The sequence below is a fragment of the Zonotrichia albicollis genome, chromosome 18 (assembly GCF_047830755.1).
Source record: "Zonotrichia albicollis isolate bZonAlb1 chromosome 18, bZonAlb1.hap1, whole genome shotgun sequence".
Taxonomy (NCBI): Eukaryota; Metazoa; Chordata; class Aves; order Passeriformes; family Passerellidae; genus Zonotrichia; species Zonotrichia albicollis.
In genome coordinates this window covers 62,208-81,754 of record NC_133836.1, presented here as the reverse complement: position 1 = coordinate 81,754, position 19,547 = coordinate 62,208, and the positions used below count along the sequence as shown (strand labels likewise).

General features: G+C 45.7%; 1 protein-coding gene across 3 annotated transcripts in view; it reads left to right on the top strand.

Moving 5' to 3' along the window:
* Positions 1–19,547, top strand: part of MMP17 (matrix metallopeptidase 17) — a 48,105-nt gene that overhangs the window by 6,331 nt on the left and 22,227 nt on the right. Inside the window, exon 2 of one of the 3 annotated variants that reach the window (XM_074554683.1) lies at positions 17,610–17,758. The exons of the other annotated variants lie outside the window; for them this stretch is intronic. The gene's annotated coding sequence lies outside the window, so the exon portion shown is untranslated. The remainder of the gene's footprint in view (positions 1–17,609; positions 17,759–19,547) is intronic. 3 annotated transcript variants of the gene reach the window in all.

Here is a 19,547-nt window from a genome sequence, read left to right as displayed (position 1 = left end):
TGATACACCTTGTGCTTTGGTACACACTCAGTGTCCAGAAAGATCAAGACAATCTAGAGGAAATCAACTGTCATGCCACAGAGTCCTGTATGGGCAGTGAAGAGGCCATCACTGATTGGAGCAGTCTTCTACTGGCTCACCTGGGTTAAAAACTCATCCAAGAAGATACTGAAATTTTCTTTCTCTGCTGAAAGTCCACAGCATCAAGTGCCTGATCTGCCAGGTTCTGTGGCATGAGATATGGTTCCTGACCAAGTGATTTCATCACTCCCTGAAAGGTGACCTGAGCTCTGAGCTCCAGGTCTCCAAGCCAAAAGCTTCCTTTGTGAAGGGTCTACTCCAGACTGGGGTTGAGGGGCTTTTGTGTGTTTCTCACTCAGATTTTTATTACTGGGGGAGGGAATAGGGGATTACTTTCGCTGGTTTATCTCTTGCCAGCAAAGTCTTTCCATGCATCATGGTTTGCCAGGAGCCCAGCACACCCTTCAGACAAAGCTCTTTCCCCAGAGGAACAGCTCCCGAGGGTTCATGCTCCCTGCCTGGTCTGTGCGCGGGAATGTGGAGGTTGGAGAAAAGGTGCCAGTGGAAGCCCCTCGGCAGCCCCCGAGGAACGCCTGTTGCCTTCCCTGCAGCCCCTTGGTATTGGCAGAGCTATTCAAGAAACACGCGTTTTTGAGGAAAAGGAGTTTATTTCTGAAATAGCAAACGTCGTGATGAGTCACGGCACCAGAGTCGAGATCTCGTGGGAGATGTGCATCAGCCGCTTTCGTTCTGCAGACGGAACCCTGGGCGAGACCCCGGCCCCGGCTCCCTCCGCCACGGGGACCGGAGCGGGCGGCGCCGCTCGGAGCGGACCTGGGAGCGTCTCGTCGGTGTCGTGCCGATGCCCTCTTGTGGAAACTAGGAAAATAGCCGAGAAAATATGCTGGTGCTGGGCTGGGAGCGGTGGTTGGAAGCCCATCCGTGGGAGCAGGGAGAAGTGCTGGGTGGTTGGTCCCCTGGAGTTGCAGCCCGAGAGCCTTTGTCACTGATGTCAGTGGTATTGACACTGTGGGAGATGCTATTAACTGAGCCTGGGGATAGGGGCTCCCAGGTCTCAAATCCTGCATCTTGTGTACATCTTTGGTGGCAGAATTCCTGTACGGTGACAGCTGTCTGTGTTTTAAATGGGTGAAGTTCCCCAAATGCCTCTGCACCTCCTTGCTGTTGTTCTGCAGTAATTCCCATGTCCCTCATAGCAAACACCTTTATTAACAGCGGTACAAACTTTCTTCTTGAGCAAGCACTGAGCCTGCCAACTGCAGCAGCTCTGCTGTTTTCTTGAGAAAACATCACGCTGCTTTGGTCATCTTCGGAAAATGTCAGTGGCTGAATGTGTCCAGGAGACCACAGGGCCGACGTGCTGGCTCTTGCCTTCACAAACCCCAGCCCCAAGTCATACGCAGCAGCTCTGGCTGCAAAGGGTGGTGATGAATAGCAGCTCTGGAGCAAACCTGCAGGTGCCAAGTGGCTTCTGACTCTGCCACCCACCTTGCTCCCAAGCTTCTTTGTAAGAGCTGGCAGAAATGGTACTGTGTTGGGTAGTAAACGCCAGCCCAGCACCGTCAGTGATTTCCATCCTCTGTTCTGGTTTTCCAGCCCTGTGGGGCACTGGTGAGCCACGTGCTGGTTTCCCACTGCTGCTGCAGAACAGCCCTGGCAATAGATCTGGCTCTGCTGCCCCAGAGCCCCAGTCCCACAGCTCCCCTGACTTCAAGTTCTCCTTATCTTCTCCGTGTTTCTCTTTAATTTATTAATATCCTTAAAAATCTGCCTCTTTTAAATGTCTAAAGAATTTTAACCGTTAAAGCTAACTTGTCTCTTGCATTTTCCAAACTTGGCAGCTCCTCTCCCTTCCATGTTTTCCTGGAAAGCAGAGTCTATAAAAGCCCATCGGTGTTGGGTAGGTCACCAGTACCAGCCCAGGAACGGGCTTTACATCACCAGAAGTGAAAGGAAGCCAGAGTTCTGGGAACTTTGTGTGGAATTCATCCAGAGTCCTTGCGGAGACTTGCTGTCCCTCCTGCATTGTGCCTGTCTGTGTAATCACAGATGCTCGATTTGCTTGTGTGTTTAGAGGAATCAGTTCTTTGGGCAAGGACATCTGCTATTGTTTTGTAGCTCTGCGATCATCTCTCAGCCTCTAGGTTATCTAGACCAATACTGTGTCTGAACCCTGACAGTCCTGAATTAATTTCCTTTTGTGGAGGAACAATAATATATTTCTGATGTTGTGTTGAGGGAATTCAGTGTTGAGAGCCGGACTTGTTCAGAGCCAGGCTTGAATGGGGCCAAGGAGCTGAGCTCACCTTCTCAGAGAGGCTGTGATCTTATTCAGAGCCAAGAGATACAACTTTAATTGTAAATTGCAAAAATTTAATTAACATTGCAAACCCCTTCAAAACAGAGTTTCTGGCAAAATTGCCAGCTCTGCTCTGCAGCAGGTAAGATGCTTGAACAGCTTCCATAGGGATCTGTTACAGACATAATACAAATGTTTCTTTACCTGGATGGTTGCAAGAATAGCAACCAGAGCAAATCAATATGGCATACTCTCCTTCCCCAGGGTAGTCTAGAACCCTAAAGAGCAAACTAATTGGCAGCCAGGTCCCCAGCGCATCATCTTGGGATGCTCCAAAGAACTGGAAGTTGCTGGATAGCAGCTGGGAGTGGGGTGACGTGCTGGCTTGGACAAGCTGGGGAAGGGTGCAGGGTCTCACTGCCATCTGTGGGTGATAAAGCTGGGCTGGTGGGGAGCCCTGAGTATGGGCTGGTGCAGAGGAGGACATCTCAGTTTGCAAATTTGCCACAGATTGTTTATAGAAAAAAAAAAAAAAGTGACTGCTGCAGCTATGACTGAGCCTTGAGAAATTTTAACAATAAAGGCAGTGGCAGCTGGAGTAAAATATGTCCCAGCTGGTTCCCCTATGAGGATGAGGGCAGGGGGAATTGCTCTGTTGAGAAAATCCCAATACCTGAATTTTTCAAGGGCTTCAGGTCTCCATCCACATTGTTCTGGAGAAGGAACATTCCTGGGGCACTCCATTGTGGGAGCAGCAGCACTTTCTGCTGTCATTGTATTATCACAGTCCAGACAGGACATGCTCAAACCATCCTAAAAGGAGGTGACCAGAACTGACTCATCTTTGGTGACTGTGCAGAAACAGCTGCTGAGCTGAGGAGCCACTGCTGGTTCTCAGCTTACCTTTTTTTCATAAGGGCCTATTGGCCAGTGGAAAGGGTGATTCTGCTCCTAATTAAGAAGTCTAAGGGAAATTAGTTGTTTCCATAATGTCAGAACAGCAGAGGAAAGCTGGTGGACTCCAGTCTCCCCAAGCCTGACTTGCTGATAATGCAGCAGGGCAGGCAGTACCTCAGCATGAGCAGCAACTGAGGCAACAGCAAACAAATGCTTTAAGGACTCTCTTGACATAAATAAACATGGAAAATAAATTATGTCCCCGGCACTCTGCCCTTAACTGATGGGAAACAAGGAGCATTATTTCTTAATGTGCGAGAGGCAACAGGGAAAGGCAGAAGGTAGCCAAAACATCTGGTAAGAAAGGGTTGGATCCAGCCCCACTGCAAAAGAGGCAGAAGTGAGTGGGTCCAGAGCCCAAAGACATCACTCCCAGTTTCCTTGGGCTTCATTACTGGAAGAGAGAGTGTGGCAATGACAGAAAGCCAAGTTGAAGTGGAACTTATGAGACAGAGAAGGTCTGATAGGGAGAGCATCAGTGCTTGAGAAACCATTGTGTTGGAAATGTTGTTGTTGTTATTAGGGTTTTTTTGTTGTTTTTTTTTTTTTTTTCCTCCTCGCTAATCCTTGATATGGTTGGGCATTTTCCAAATAATTCCCATGTGGGTGGAGAGCTCAGGGGGCTGTATTTCACATTTCATAATCTGTGTGACTTGATTAATTTGGCCGTATATTCAAACCTCATGAAATTGGTCCATTTTGCTGAGGTTTATAATAGATTATATCCATCTCCTATCATCAATTTTGCAAATAACCACTTGTTGGCTTCTTAAAGTGCTACAGATAGAGAACAGGGTGTGTGCTGCCAAGGAGAAATTTTATTTAAATGAGATAATATGTCTTCTGTGTGAGTTCAAATGAGGAAATGGATTATTGTGAAGCTCTTTAAAGCATGGTTATGTCAAGAGCAAGAAGATCACTTTTGTTTTTCATTTGTATGCAAGGTGAAGAAAGGACAAGACTTTTATTCTCCTCATCTTCCAATCTTCCACCATAGAAGTTGGTGATAATTGCTGCAAAATGACCCAACTGGGTCAAGGTGTAATTTTGAATCTTGAGTATCTTTCACTCTGTGAGCAATTTGAATGATTTGACTTTAACACCTTGGCAACCCATCACTGGAACAAATAGAAATCTGGTGAGCAGATGCTAGTGCACAGCAGCATTGATCCAGGCTGTGGAAAAGGCCAGCTGCTGCCTTCTCTCACACCCAAGGGCCTTTTCCATTGATTCACCTCTGTTTTGGGTAATTGCCTTTTGCACATCAGACTGAGAAGTGCTCTACAAGCTGCTCCTTTTCTTCCCCCACTTCTATCTGGGAGATTTTGTTAGGTTTGAAGAAAAAAAGCATGAGTTTTGAGTTGCAGGGTGAAGATGAACTTTGAGCAGCAGGGTGAGGGTCCTTAGACTGCACTGGTATGTAGGAGTGGGACAGGCTCAGCAGCCTGGTGACTCTGCCTCTGGCACCAGCCACAGCCCTGGGGGTGCGACAGTATGCTGTGTAGTGGGTTGAGATTACCTTTTGTGTGCAAGTAGTCCCTAGAGTCCCTGCTCACAACTACGGCTCTGCCAACCACCTCCCCAGGACAGAAGAAATGTCTGTTTAATTACTGCAGCTTTGATTTTGACAGCACAGATTTCCCTTGCTGCCTTCTAACCTTCACGGTTTCCTGCCAGCAAAGACAAAGTCCCTTTGCAGAGGCTGTTTGTTCCTGTTTCTCCCACACCAGATAAAAGCAGGGAGAGGAGCACAGGGCAATGCCTGCCACACCCACGGGACCTTTTGTCTGAAAGTCCTGGGGATTCCAAAACCAGGAATTAACCCTGCAGCAATGCCTCCTAGTTGTGTATAAATGGGGCTGGAAAGATGGGGGGCTGTGATTTGGGATATCCTTGGCAAAGTCAGCCAGCCCTTTGTCTTTTGGGGGCAGGAAGTTTTCAGTGGGTAAGGGCAGAGCCCGCCCACAGCACCTAGAGCAGGATCCTGTCTGCAGGATGTAGAATTGGGTCATCATGGAGCAGACTGGCAGAGGCTGTGCCAGGGTGATCCAGAGCATTCCCCCTTGCTGACATTAGCAAATGCTCTGGGTTTGTCTGTGGGAGGGATTTGAAGGAAACTCATCATCCAGGTGGTCCTTCAGATGAAGTTTTGCCTGCAGCTCATTTGACACCACTAGCAGCAAATGTTTTGTCACCACATTGCAGTACCAGTTTAGACTGTTTTCTGCACTCTTTTTAATGCCAGCTGTGGTTTCGTTAGCATTCCTGGCAAAACCCAATGGTACTTTGGAATGTGTCCTAATTTCCCATCTTATTTTAGAGCAGAAGGCTTGCCCATGCTCCTTGTACCACACACATGAAAAAGCAGCAAATCCAGAGTGATACTACCCACAGCAGATGGATGCACTTACCTCCCATTTGCAGTGCTACAGAGATGTCTCAGCAGCTCCTTTTACATCTGCCCCTTACCTGAGCCCAAGATAGAGCACTGGGGTCTAGGGGAAGGGTTTGTGGAAGCAGGGGCTCAGGGAAGCTCTCCACATCTCTCCCCTTCACTGAGTAATGCAAAAATTATCAGTTCAAGGGAGTCCTGCCTCAGTGATGGAGAAGCAAAAAGGTTCTTTGTGATAGTAATTGGGCTGATCCAATTTGGTAGCTTGATTCAGCAATCAGTAAAATATGCACTGTCTTTGATAACAGCTAATTTAGACACATGCATAAAATTTAAGCACCTGCTTATTCCCATTGACCTCACTGGGCTTTAGACAAAAATGCTCACTGTAGCAGGACCAAGAGACAGAAAAAGAACCCAAGAAAACACCACGCAGACTTCAATCTCCAGGTATGTCTTGTTTTAACTGATACATTTTTAATACAGCTTCACTGGGAGGAATAAATGCAATGAGAAAGTAAAATGTAAAAGCCCAGCTGTGTGGATACCTGTGGTGAAAATCTGACTTCTACTGGGGTAGAGGCTGTATGGATGAAATTGGTTTTAATTTCATTCTATTGGAAGGAAAAACAAGGAGGCAGATACATTAAAAATTAAGGTGTTGTGCTTCGTATCTTGTGTAATTAGCAAAGCTGACAAACATAATTAGAAAAATTTGTCTGTTAAGCAAACGCTGATTGTGGGTGAGGATGACTAGCAGTGTTTCCTCCAAGAACAGCTGGAGGTGAGGGTCTCGCTTCAGCTCTCCTAGGCTTATTTTGCAGGGATGCTGGTACTAAGCAGCTGCTCTCAGTGCTTGAGAACTTCTTGTGTTGGTGTCGTTTGATGTGCTGTAACAATTGCTCCGTCCTAAATACGGTGTTGTGGTGCCAAAGGGCTTTGATAGGGGAATGTTTCTGCCCAGCCCAATCTTTGTAGCTGGTTATGGGTCTACAGGGCAGAGAGGACTCTGCAGCTGGAGGTTTCTTTCCTTTCTCTCTGTGAAGCTCACAAGCTGGTGTTACAAACTCAGTAGTAGGCTCTCCTTGCTTTGGTGCATGCCAAAGACTTCTCTTTTATTTTGATGATCACCAAGAGATGTTTTTCTTGCACAAGCTCCTGAGCTGCAGCTTCTAAATGAGCCTGTATAGCTTGGAGGAGCTGTGTATTGCTACCCTCTGGGTGCAGTACTGGTGGTATGACATTTAAGTGTCAGATGCTGAGAGTTTTGAGTGGCCTCATTCCAGGACTACTGCTTTTAGAAGAACTGATGCCTTGTTGTGCATTAAATTAGTTATATTTTTTTCTGTTGGTGACTGGATTTGAGAATAAAAGTGTATATGTGAGAAAAAGTTTTCAATAATGAAATAAGGTAACAAAAAGATAAAACCACTATATGCATAATTAAAATTATGCCTAACTATATCTTCTCTATGTAGCTGCTTCAGCAACTCAGCTAACTTATTAGGCTGAGTAATCAACCTCCGAATCTTCCCCGTCTCTGAGTTTGGCTCCTGCTGTTGCTAAGGATGCTGCAGAGCTGCCCTGAGCAGAGCCCTGGCTGGTCCCTTGGCGACAGTGGTCCCATCCCATCTTGCCCCTTTTCCCCAGTTTCTGGGCTTGGAGAGTGGGACATCATATGGCGAAGCAGAAAGAGTCTTCAGTTTGGTCAAGAAGCTGTTTTTGTCATTTCACTTTGCTAGTGTGTTCCTGTTTCAGGTGTCAAGATGCTCACAGCCATCTGAGGGTTCACTGAGCAGTTCAGACATCCCCTTATGAGAAGCACTAAATCTTTTCTCCTTGTCTATTTCTTGGCATGATGTAAAGCTCAGACACTGAACTGCAGGAGGCTAGACTGCGAGTAATTTTCTTAGGATAGGGTGCTCTCCCTGCAGGTGTGGGTAGTTGATGGGCAGTGGCTGTTGGAAGAGGCTGGAACAAAAACCTCCCTAAACACTGCCCTGGAGCATCCTGTACCTGTAATGGAAAAAGCAATTTCCTGCTCCTGTGGGGCAGGTTTTCTGTGAGTGGTGAGGGAGGGATCATGGCCCCACAGGTGTAAAGAGCCTTGGGGAGCATCTGGCCACACTGGACCTGCTGTCCCTCCTAACAAACCAGGGGGACAGGGAGGGGCAGTGCCTGAGAATGCTGCTTTGATTTGCCCTGGGTGCCTTGGAGACTCATGGCCAGAAAAGCCACAAAATGAGCTTGAAAAACAGCATAGTCAGCCAGCTTTTTAATTAAAAAAATGTGGTTTCACCACTTCTCCAGCTGGTCCCAGCTGGAGCCAGCACTGTGGTAAGCGTGCAAATACAAAGAAATATAATTTCCTGCAAGCTTTCTATTTTCCCTCGAAGCCCAAAGTCCTGCTGGTGCCAGACCCCATGCAGGGCTGTGCATCCAGCTTCCAGTACTTCAAGATACATGAAAGACTTGTGAACCTTCGTGTTCACAGAGAATGGTTTAAACTTTAACCTTCCCTTACGAGATGTGTAGGGAGGCTTGAGGGAGCCTTGCTGTAAAGTTCACCCCTATGTACCATAAAAATGCACTTGCTCACTGGGGCACTCAGGAGGGCTCCTGTCCCTGGATGCTCCTCGTTTACGCACTGCCTCATTCCCTGCAGGTTCACCTGCCCAAGTAGTGAGGAATTTTTGGCTTTACTTCTGCTATCCTCAGGTCCCTGGTGTTGTGATGGCTGATGCATGCCCAGATCCTGCCTGCATTGGCCAGGAGGGTGCTCAGTCCTGTTTGCTGTGGCTGTGTGCAGGGAGCGAGTGGATGCTCCAGCAGCAAAAGGAGGCTGAAGCCACACACTTAAATTTTTTTTCTTGCTGTTCAGATCACATATGTCTTGAATTTAGCCTGCCTAAAGTTGTTTGAACTTTTCTTGTCGGAAGACTTTTCTTGTTTTCCCCTAGTAGTTTCAGTTTGCTATAGTGGAGGATTTATTGTTGGAAATGCTTTTCTTGGGATGCTCAAGTTGGCAGGGGTCATCTCTAGTGTTCTGGGCACAGGTGAGAGGATGGGTGTGGTGTGTGCAAAGGCAAAGGAGCAAGAAGCCACCTGCCTATGTGACAGTATCTGATCCTCAGGGGGAATTGTTGTGGTTTTGTGGGCAGCATCGCCCTGGAGCGCTTGGCTAGCCAAGTGGGATGTGAATGCTGTGCATGGGCTGTTGCTGGTGGGGGAATAACTGCACCAGTTCAGCTGCAGCTGAGTAGCTTGTGCAAGAAAAACATCCTGGATGGCACAGCACACCATGGGAAGACCCCAGGCTATTGCAATATGCCTGCCCCTGCCTGCTGAAGGTCTGGGGTGCTGGAGGACAGCAGAAGGTGGTGGGCTTACACAGCCTTGGTAGCATCCATGGGGATGAGGCTTATCCCTGAACCAGTTCCTTCTTGGACCTGTCTTGGCTTTAGTAATCCCTGGAATGCAGGTCACTGCTGCAGTTTTCTATTCAGCCAGATCTGTATTGGGGTCTCTTTGTTCTTGGCTGACACTTGCCTTCTCTTACCCGCATTTCTGAACGAGGTCATTGGTGTTCAAGGTAAAACCCTATGCTGTGCAGTCAGCAGAACCTGGTGCTTTGCCTTGGTGCCTCCAAAGACATGCACATTCTGCTGTCCTCAACCTTTCTGGCAGATTTTGCTGGTCTTTCTGTTGTAGTATCACCATTCCAAGTCCTTGAGCCCCAGGGTGCAGCAGCTATGGCCACACATGGGTCCTCACTGCTGTGTCTTTCCCAGCTTTTGGAATAGGTATGTCAGCAAATTGTGGGCAGTTTGTGTAGTCCAACTGGAAATTCCTGTAGACTGCAGTGGCAGGGTGATGCTGATTGCAATTCTGAACAAAGTTTAGTAGGAGATGAGATTGTTCTTATGGTATTTAGGAAAGGAGACAGCCGGTCTGGGCAGCTGGCTCCCATATAGTTGATAAATGGTACTTGATAGATATAGCCAAAGAGAGCATTGGCCCACTCAACATGCCAGGGCATGTCTCTGCTCCTGATGAAGGGCTGTCCTGGTGTTGCAAGGAGAAGGAGTCTGCTTGTGACATGATACAGATAGCAACTTTGACATTTTCAATCAAATATGTTGACAAACCATGTGTCATGAAGCTGTAGAAGTAAAAATATGTGGTACTTTAAAGAAAGAAAAAGGGCAAAACAGACCTGACGTGATTAAGCGTATCCAATTTGCCAGATGGATTTTTGCTCTGCTGTGCAGGATGCTCTCTTCCAGGAGTTTCTCTGCATTTCATTTTCTGTTTATGTAGGAATGTGATTTCTCTCCATTTAATAAGTTTGATTGGTATCAAAAGATAGGCTAAAATTGTTCTTGCTGGAATGGATCTTGGGAAGGGACCAGAAGTTGAATTTTTGCATAAATCTTCCAAACACAGAGTAGTGGCTGGCCATAACTACAGCCATCTGCCTCATCCTGCCATCACCACCAACACATATTGCCCTTAGAGAGGGGAAATGTACTTTTAGCAAGGATTCAGCAAGATAACATTCATCTTCCTTTACTGTTTATGCTGTAGGGGTTATGATGCAAAAGTCAAACCAAGCCAGGGAAAGGTTTGGGAGGCCAGCAGTGCTGGGGCAGTCAGATGGGATCCTTTTACCTGGCTCTCAAAACACAGACTTCCATGACTGGAGGGATTCCCAGGTCTTTGGTGAGGAGAGGGCCTGGGACCTGTGTCCTTGGCTCTAGCTCTCTTGTGGGAGTGGCTGTTGCTGTTTGCCGAGCTATGGTGGTCTGGTACATACACGACTGGTGCTACATAGTTCAGCATGACTTTTAATACCTAATGAAATAACACAGTTTACAGATGGGCAGATTTATTATTCCTTAAATTAGCATTTGGGGTGAGGTAAGTACCAGTAAAAGCAAGGTCTGTACTTCAGTTCATATGCCAAAGTCAGGCACTGCATAATTTTAATCCTTCTGGGTAAAAGTGTAACGTTAGGATTCGTTTGGTCTCTGCTCTGTTCTGGTTTTTGTCTGCAAACAACCTGAGTTTTGGTCCTGGGTTATGGATCAACACCAGTTCTCACTGAAAGCAGAATTATATGATAGCCAGATGCTAGGAAAATGCTCTGGACTGGTCTATTAATTTCAGTTAGTTTGTTTTAATAATTAAAGATTTTCTTTTTTGGTCACATTTTGAAAATTGTCCAACACATTGTAGTGATGCAGGGCTCCTTTTTCTATCTGTGGGTAATTTCTTCCAGTTCATGCAGCCTGTGGAGTGTTCCTGAAGTACTTTCTGCAGAGTTCCTGGTACTTTCACTTGAGAATTTTGATATTATTGCTTCCTCTGTTTAAATAGCTTTGTTTGTGAAGCCAGAAGGATCCTTTTTGTTCTGTTCAGCAGTTGCACACAGCATCAGTAATTATTTGAGACACTTGTACAGCTAATAGAAAGAACCTTTCAACGAGAAAAGCTCATACCACTGCTTTAAAGAGACTGGGGAAAGCAACAAAGCCGACCAGAAAGTAAATGTGTTATTCCTGTAGTCACATAGATCTGGGGACAGGAGACATAAGTAGAGCTTAATTCACTCCCAAATGAATGTTCTATTTCACACCCCAGCACAGCTCCTGATTTATGGATTTCTTAACATCACAATATTTTCATTGTTAAGTCCTGATTTAAAAGCCTGGTGTAAATACAAGGTCAGTACTTGCCGTTACCAATCTTTGGACCAGTCCTAACACCAAGTGTGGTGATAACAACATTTGAATTCCCAGTTTGCATAGGACTGGAGAATTTCTACAACCTCCTGAAAGGGAGCCATTCTGCAAGGAAATTTAAACTGTGTCCTGAAGTTACCTTGGGCTAGGCTACCAAGTTTAGCTGGCTGAAGAGAAGTGTGATGCTATGAGGGCAAGAAAGGAAGGCAGGAAGGCACTGATATACAAACTAATGGCAGGAAGAAAAATGTGTGGCTGAGCTGATTTGTTGAGGTAAAATGTTGTTGGCTGCTCTAAATGGGGAGTAAACTAAGTCATGCTGGAGGTGCAACTCTAAAGGCTGGGATGGAGACTGAGATCTCCGAACAAGGACATGAACAGGCCAATGCAAACTCTGGTGTTCCTGGTCATACTGCAGGGAGACAGGTCTGGAGTCTCTCCTGGAGAAGACACTGTCCTAACAAAGGATCTGGTAAATGGAGTTAGCAAGGATTTGTTTTGATGTATAGCAGTCTGTTCAGTTTGCTGCCAGATATGCTTTGTTTAATGATTGAAACTGAAGGAGTAGGAGCTCATCTCTGTGAGACTGGGAGAGAGTATAGATTAACTCCATTGTGCTCTCTGTGTGACACTCACTTTCCCTACATACCATGAGCCATGTGCTGTTCAGGTCTGGTGAGATGGCCAGGCTCATTAAGCAAAATCAGAACCTCTCATGTCATCCCTTAAGAGAACCTCCATGTGTATTCTCATTTTGGTAAAGCGCAATTTGTATTTCTTTAAAAAGAATGCATCATTCTCTTGTTCATCTTGGTCTCAATCCAACAGGAAGATAGGAGTGTTCAGAACTTCTCTGCACAGTCTTTTTGGGTGATGTCAACAGCCCTGTGTCAGATACTTGGGAGGCTTTGAGATTTTAAGTAAAAATCCAAACATCGGTGTGCTGACAGAGCCTCCCCACTGTGTGCAGGGCAGGTGTCCCCACTCCAGTGATGGAGAGGATTCAGGGAGCCTCCTGATTCTGGGATTCCCTTGGACATGGGCCACAGCAGCTGCTCTCCCTGGTGTATGGATGAGACAGGGTGGAGAAGCATGGGGAAAGGAAGGTCAAGGCACGTTCTGTTCTCTCAGCCCCTCTTCAGCAGATGTTTCCTGAGGAGCACTGTCCAGCTGGCCCTGCTCACAGCAGCTCCCAGGCAGCTTTGGGCTCTGATGACCCTTCCACAAAATTCTCCAGGAAACCACGGTTAGTCCTGTCCTATGCCCAGAAAACCCCGAATTTACAAAATTTTGGCTTTCCCTTTTTGTAATGCAGAGAGGATGTGATTTCATGGATGAGGCAATCACTCGCTGTGATTTATTGTGCGGTGTCAGGCAGGGAAGCCTCTTCCCTGGCTGCTTGTCGATTGCAGCTGGGCACATGCGGAGAGGAATTCTGGGCTTACACAATGCTGTCAGAACTGGATCTGGTAATATTTAATATAGCCCTGTCACAGCAGATCTGAGGTTAGTCATACCTGCTCAGAGCACAACAGTGGGTGATGCTGGTATAGAAGGGGAGTTGCCAGGGAAAAAGATTTTCCCAGATCTGGGCACATGCTGGCTGCTGTTCTCCAGCACAGAAGGGGCCAGCATCCAGAACTGCCTGTCCTGGGGTTTGTGTGAGCTGTGAACATCACAGATCATCATCTGCAGCTGCTTCAAGAGTGGTGACTAACAAGTCTTGTGGATTCCTGTGCTCCATCTCTTAACACTGGAGTTGAGTTTTCCTCTACTCTGCTTAGCCACTGGATTTGTCAATCAAGACCATATTCATGGTTCATCCTCTGTAAATGGAGGTGGAGCAAGCCTGTGAATTAATCCAACAGCTACCACATTGAAGGATGCAAAGCCAGGCACAACCTGGGTACCAGCCACACACATAGTCTAAAGTGGGTTTGAAAGCACATCCAAACTGATGCCAGTATTTATGAGCCATATGTTGCAATGGTAGTTATTTATTGTGCTTCTCAATAGAATAGAGCACAGGGGTTGTTTAGCTCCCCTTCAGTGATGTTACTGGCCTCTGTGCCCACCAGAGGACTAGAACTCATTGTGGTTTTACTTTCCACTACATTTTCCTTTGTAGTGAGTAGTGCTGAGGGTACTCAGGGAAAGCTGGGGTCCCAAGGTTGCTGTTCAGCACAGGATCTGACCATAGGCATCTGTCACCAAGACATGGCATTGCCAGGTGAGAGCCTCCTGTGCCTGCCACCAGCAGCCTCCAACCACACCTGCTCAATGTAGCAGGGCTATTTTCATAGCCAGCCATTTTCATAAACCAGCCATGAGTTACGTGGTTTATTATACAGAGCTATTTCTGTAGCAAGATAAAAGGATGTGAATTTGGTCACTTACCTAACTTCCCATCACAGTTCAAGAGACCATTATACACCAGGCATTTCTTCTTTTCCCTTCTGGATAACTCAGTGTTGACATGTTGACCACAGCAGGCAGCATAGTGCAAAACTAGGACTGATGTAGAAACAGAAAACTATTACTGTTGGAACCGCTTTTTGATATTCATGTGGGATTTCAGTTACACGCAGTTTTTGATTTTTTTGGGGTTTTTTTGCATTGTTTATTGACTTCAAGTGGAAATTTTTAGGATGTGCTGGAAAGCATCCAGTGATTGAAGGACTTCCTAAAGCCCTAGTGTATTGAATCTGCACCAAGAAAAATACACATTTATGTTGAAAATGCAGAATAAACTGTATCTTGTTTATACGTTCTGTCACTCTTTGGTACTCTGAAAAGAAATCTAAGCCATCTGTAGTAAATACTGTATTGTGTTGCACTGCTCTGTCCCCCTTCTATGTGTTGGAATTGGTTCTTTGATCTTCAGTTCAAAAGGTTTGATAAGGCTGTTTTTGTGGTCTGCAGAGAATTTCCTTCTGCTTCTGCAACTTCTCCTGATTAAGTCTGTGTTTCTGGGAAGGCTCTGGGTATCCATCCAACCAAAGAGATGCTTGCACCTTGTGTAACAGTTCTTGCATGGTGGATGAGGCTTGTCTCCAAGTCACCACAGCCCTCTTCTGTCCCCATCTTTCCAGGCGAAGGGCATCCTGCCCCCAACACCCAGGAGAGTGGTAACATGAGCAGAACTGTTCTAGTGAGCATGAAGTTACATTCTAGACCTGGCCACATCCGACAGGACCCACAGGCAGCCACGTTAGCATCCAGTTGCTGGCTGTTCCACTAATGGAACATTTAAAGCAAGGGTTAGGGAGAGGAAGTTATTAGCAGCTGCATTAACTTCCACCCTGGATTCCATACACAACGGTTGCTCAAATTAAAGAGAGCTGTTTGGATTCAAGCAACTCCCACGATGGCAGCTAATGAAGCTAGTCCCGCAGTTCAGCAGTGGCATCAGCCAAAATCCTGGTTGTAATCCAAACTGCAGTTGTTTTCTCCTAATGAATTAATCAGCTGATTGTGTGCGTGCGATTAGAGAGGTGTGTGGCAACCTTTGGAAGGGAAGTGCTGGCTCTGTGGGGCCCGGAGGCCGTTCCATTGCAGGAACATGCTCCTTTGAGTATTGCAGGACCATATGTGTTCCTCTAATTAATGGGTGTTGTTCCTGTGGTCATTTGATCTCAGGAAAATGGCTGTAAAAATTGTAATACTGTAAACCTTTGATGAATTGGAATAAAACCTCTAACAGCTCAAAGCAATTTCCTTTAATCTAGCTTGTGGTGTTGGGAATTTTTAAAAATTATTATTATTTAAAAGCTTCCACCCTATTTAATGGTAGCTGCAGAGATAAAGCAAAGTGTAATTTGAAAATTAGTTCCAGATGTTTCAGTTGTAGCTTTGTTTTACTAATCTGGGTCATTAATTTTGTTGGATTTTCTTCCCTTGCATGTGTGAAGCATGGTTGCAGGGTACAACGGGACTTCTGGCAGGAAAAATCCTCTTGTCTCTGGGCAACTCCACTGAAACAAGGCCTGTTTCTCTGTGGTTATCCAGCATGGAAGGCAGGAGATGAGCTGTGGAGAAGAGTGGTGGGGTGGTTTGTGCTCTTGCTGCAGCACAGGGCATGGGGCACGGTCGGTAGGGAGCGGGGTGCCCCTGCCAGAAAGCCAAGGGCCAGGTTCAGGTCAGGGTAAGGGTTTCACCTCCCAGCCATAACAACACCCTTTTAAAATGAATAAAACCAACTTGTCACTTGATTAATGAAAAAAGGTGCAGTTTGGTAAGGCTTTTCAAAGACTATTAACAAAAGAGATCTTTTCAATGGAAGACAACTTGCTTCTGCTCAAGCCTTAGACTGCCTCAAAGATTTGGAAATTGTGACATACTGGGATCTTCTCACTGCATGTTGCACATCCAGATGGTCCCTGGGGGTGTGTTAGTCACTGGCTGCAAAGAGGTGCCTGGAGAAATGTTGGTGGCCATGACACAGACCAGGGAGAAGAGCCCGTGGGTATTGCCACCAACACCTTCAGGCAGAGCACTGAGGGCGCTGCTTGTACCCCTGCCAGCAGTGTTCTCAGTTTAACCCTAGTTACCCCAGTTTCTTCATTCAGCTTTGATGGGATGGGTATGGAGAGAGTCTGGGATAGTGCTGCAAAGCTCAGGGTGCGGTTCACGAATCTGCCAAGGAGTGAGGGGTAAAGCTCTGCTCTTCTCTGGGCTTGGCAACAGGCTGGGTACGCTGAGGATAACAATCTCCATCCCTGATCAAAGGAAATGTTACGACCTCTATGGGATTAAGGCTGTTTTTTTCCAAAAGAATAAAATGTCCTGATTGTTTGGGGCTAAGCTTTAGATAGATGGTCATTTTAATACTACAAGAGCAGGCAGAATTGTGGAGCCAGCTTGAGTATAATTTTCCTGCTTATCCTGATTTCTGTTTTGCTGTTTATCCTGTTTATCCTCTCCTTGTTATCCTGAACTGGTTTGTCTTCTTGTAAATGCCAACCTACCACCCTTAAAAAGAAATCATCAGGAAGAAAACTTGCTGACCGAGTCTTTCCTTTGCCTGTGGCAGATCATCTTATATAATATTAATATTTGTAAAAGCAGACCTACAGAGCTCATAAATCATCCATAAAAGAGGGGCAATATCTACGTCTGTTTTAAAATGAAGCAGGTAAGTAGGTTCTAGGACAAAAGAATATTGATACAAAGGAAGTGGAGAGATGAAAGAAATGAAATTGGCATTTTAATCTGAAAATTGTCTCTGCATAAGTAATACCAGAGGCCTCACTACTGTGGGAGCTAACGCTTTGCTCTGGGTGATCACTTGACCCTGGAAAGCTCCAGTCCCTGACTGCTACCTGGTATTCCATTCAAGTGCCTTTAGGAGCAAAAAAAAAAGTCCAAAATTGAAGCAGAGCTTGTTTGCAGAGGGGAGGACTGCATTACCATTTTTTCTTAACTTTGTGCTTCTCCAAATGTGAAAAATAAAAGTGAAAAATATTTGTAGTTTTGAATTCTGTTAAACTTTTTTTTTAAGGCAAGAAGCAGGCTTTTCCCCATTACAGATGGGAACCCAGATGAGAAAAAAAATACGGTTTATTTTTAGCCAGCTCAGTGAGTAATCTCTCTCCAAACACACATGTGGAACCGATCCATGAAGGAATGACCCTGTGGCATTGCTAACAGGGTCCCTTTGCAAAGGCAGGCTCTGGTCTGGAGCAGTTGGTTTAAGACTGTGTAAATCTTTTATTGCATACCGCCCATGGTAGGATGGTAAAATGAAACCATGAAACCAGGGGGTAATGGGAAATTTTTTTTTTTCACTTTTCCTAGTACCACTGTCCTGAGACAGTGGCAGTGGCTTTTCCCACTGCTGAGGACATGGTGCAAGTCCCACAATCTGGAATGGGGCAAGGTCCTCCAGCCCCCAGAGGGACATTGTTTTGTCCATAAGCACCTCAGCTGTGGTTTGTAGGCAATGTGCTGCTGTTGCTATGTGCTGTGTAGCACCAGGGCTCTTGCTGACAGCTGTGTTTAGCTGGCAGAGAGGAGGGGCAGATGGGTGGGTGGTTTTGGACCTTTCTGCTCGGCATGCAGTTCTTCCTGGTGTGGTTTTTTTTGGGGGGTTTTTTTTTGGGTTTTTTTTGGGGTTTGTTTTTTTTTTTTTGGTTGATTTGGTTTTTTTTTTTTGGTTGGTTTTTTTTCTGAACAGGAGCCAGTGCAATGTGGAGCCTTTAATTCTGTATTGCTTAGTGGTGGAGCTGGATCGGAAGATTCATTCTGGGCTTGACTCCCAGACCATCTTTGCTGGTGGTGATTTCTACAAAAATTGAGCTGGGATCATGTGAGCCTCAGACCAAGGTACCTACCCTGGGGCATGGCATGAGTCATGTAGCTCAGCCCCACTTGTTCCCAGCTCCTCTCAGAGCCAGAAGATTGTTAGACATTGGGTTAAGCTCCTCATTTTTTTGATGAAGCAGGTTTTTTTTACTTTTGAAATAGTTATTGAAGATGAATCTTCTCGTGGGAGTAGGTCAATTCATTTAGCACAGCACACTTTTAAGGAAAAATTTTTGTAGTGCTGGCTCAGGCAAGAAATATGTTAAAAGAATTTTAGCTTTCAGTTGAAATCACTATTTCATTTAAACATTTTAGGCTAATGAGAGTTGGCAAAAAAAGTGCTTTTTTATTAAGGAGGAAATAAGAAAGGGATGTGTTGAAGTTATCTCAATGGAAAATGTTTTCATATTCTTATTTATGGATGTATGTCAATTTAGCCATTGTCATTATTAAGGACAAGAAAATATCTGAGAAGCTTTCATGGGGCACACAGATAATTAAGCAGACAATTTCTGCTGTTCTTTCTCATCTCCAAGCCAGCTTCAGTCTCCCTCCTGAAATTTTCTGCCACAGCAAAAGTAGAATGTTAAGTGTTAAAGTTCAATGTTATGAATCGGCTTTGCTTACAAGGAGAGAGGAAACCAGTCAAAACCCTTACATGGAAAAGAGCTGAATAACAGCAAGATCACAGAGGTCTATAAAACTAAGGAGGATCTGAATAAAGCAGGATAAACTTGATGGTCTAGATGAAAAATCACATGAAGGGAAATTAGTGCTTGCAAGGTAGATCAGGTGAAGGATTTGTGATCTCTGACCACTCATTCCATCTTTTGTGTAGAAAGTCCCCGATTTGCTTTGGGGTGTCCGTTCGTGTTTGTGCTTTCTCTATCCCTTGGGGTTAGGAAGTAAAGAAGACCTGCACAACTTTTGTTGAATATCCCTCTGCTGTTGCTTTCCCTAGCCTTTTGCTGCCACCTCCATCCCCAGGAGCCCCCAAGGACAGTCGAGTTGTGCCTGTCTCTGGTGTGGCAGTGTCTCCCCTGTCATTAGAGGATAAATGACACTGTCTCCATGGCCAGGGAACAAACCAAATTAAACTCCACCGTCCTCAGCAATTGATGGGCCAGCTGCCGACCTCCATGTCACAGCCAATTTCTCACAAAGAATCAAAGATGAATTGTATCTCTAATTTCTGTCACAAATGGCTTGGCTGTGCAAAGGAAAAAATAGTAGCAGGGGAGTAGAGGGGATGGCACTGCGCCTGGCCATCAGCCCGCTGGCAGGGAGGGGCTGTGATGATGCTTACGCATTCCCAGCAAGGTGGTGGCTAATGGAGTTGCATTAATCAACAAGAAGTGGCCAGATAAGCTGTTTCCTGACCACAGTATCCCACTGAAATAAGGCAACTGAGAAGGAGGATTGGGAGGGAAGTTAAATGCTAGTGGAAAAACCACCACAGCAGGCCATGCTCCCCAATGGAGAGTCACACCAAGCCTGAGGAGATCTCTCATAAAGCTCAGTAAGCGTGAATCTGTTTAACTGGACTTTGCAGAGAGGGGCTGGGGGTTCTGTGGCATTTAGGGCGACAGCTGCAGGTGACACCAAACTATGACACGTTCAGAATGTTGTAATAAGTAGCTACTGGCTTCTGGCCCTAATCTGGCTACCATCAATTTGTGGTGTATTGGCTGCAGTGGAAGTCTGGATCAATATCAGTCTACAAGAGGCTCAACAGATCAATGTTTGATACAGATAAACAAAATAGAAAGCAGGTGTTTATGGCATCCCCTGCATGCAGTTTTACTATTCC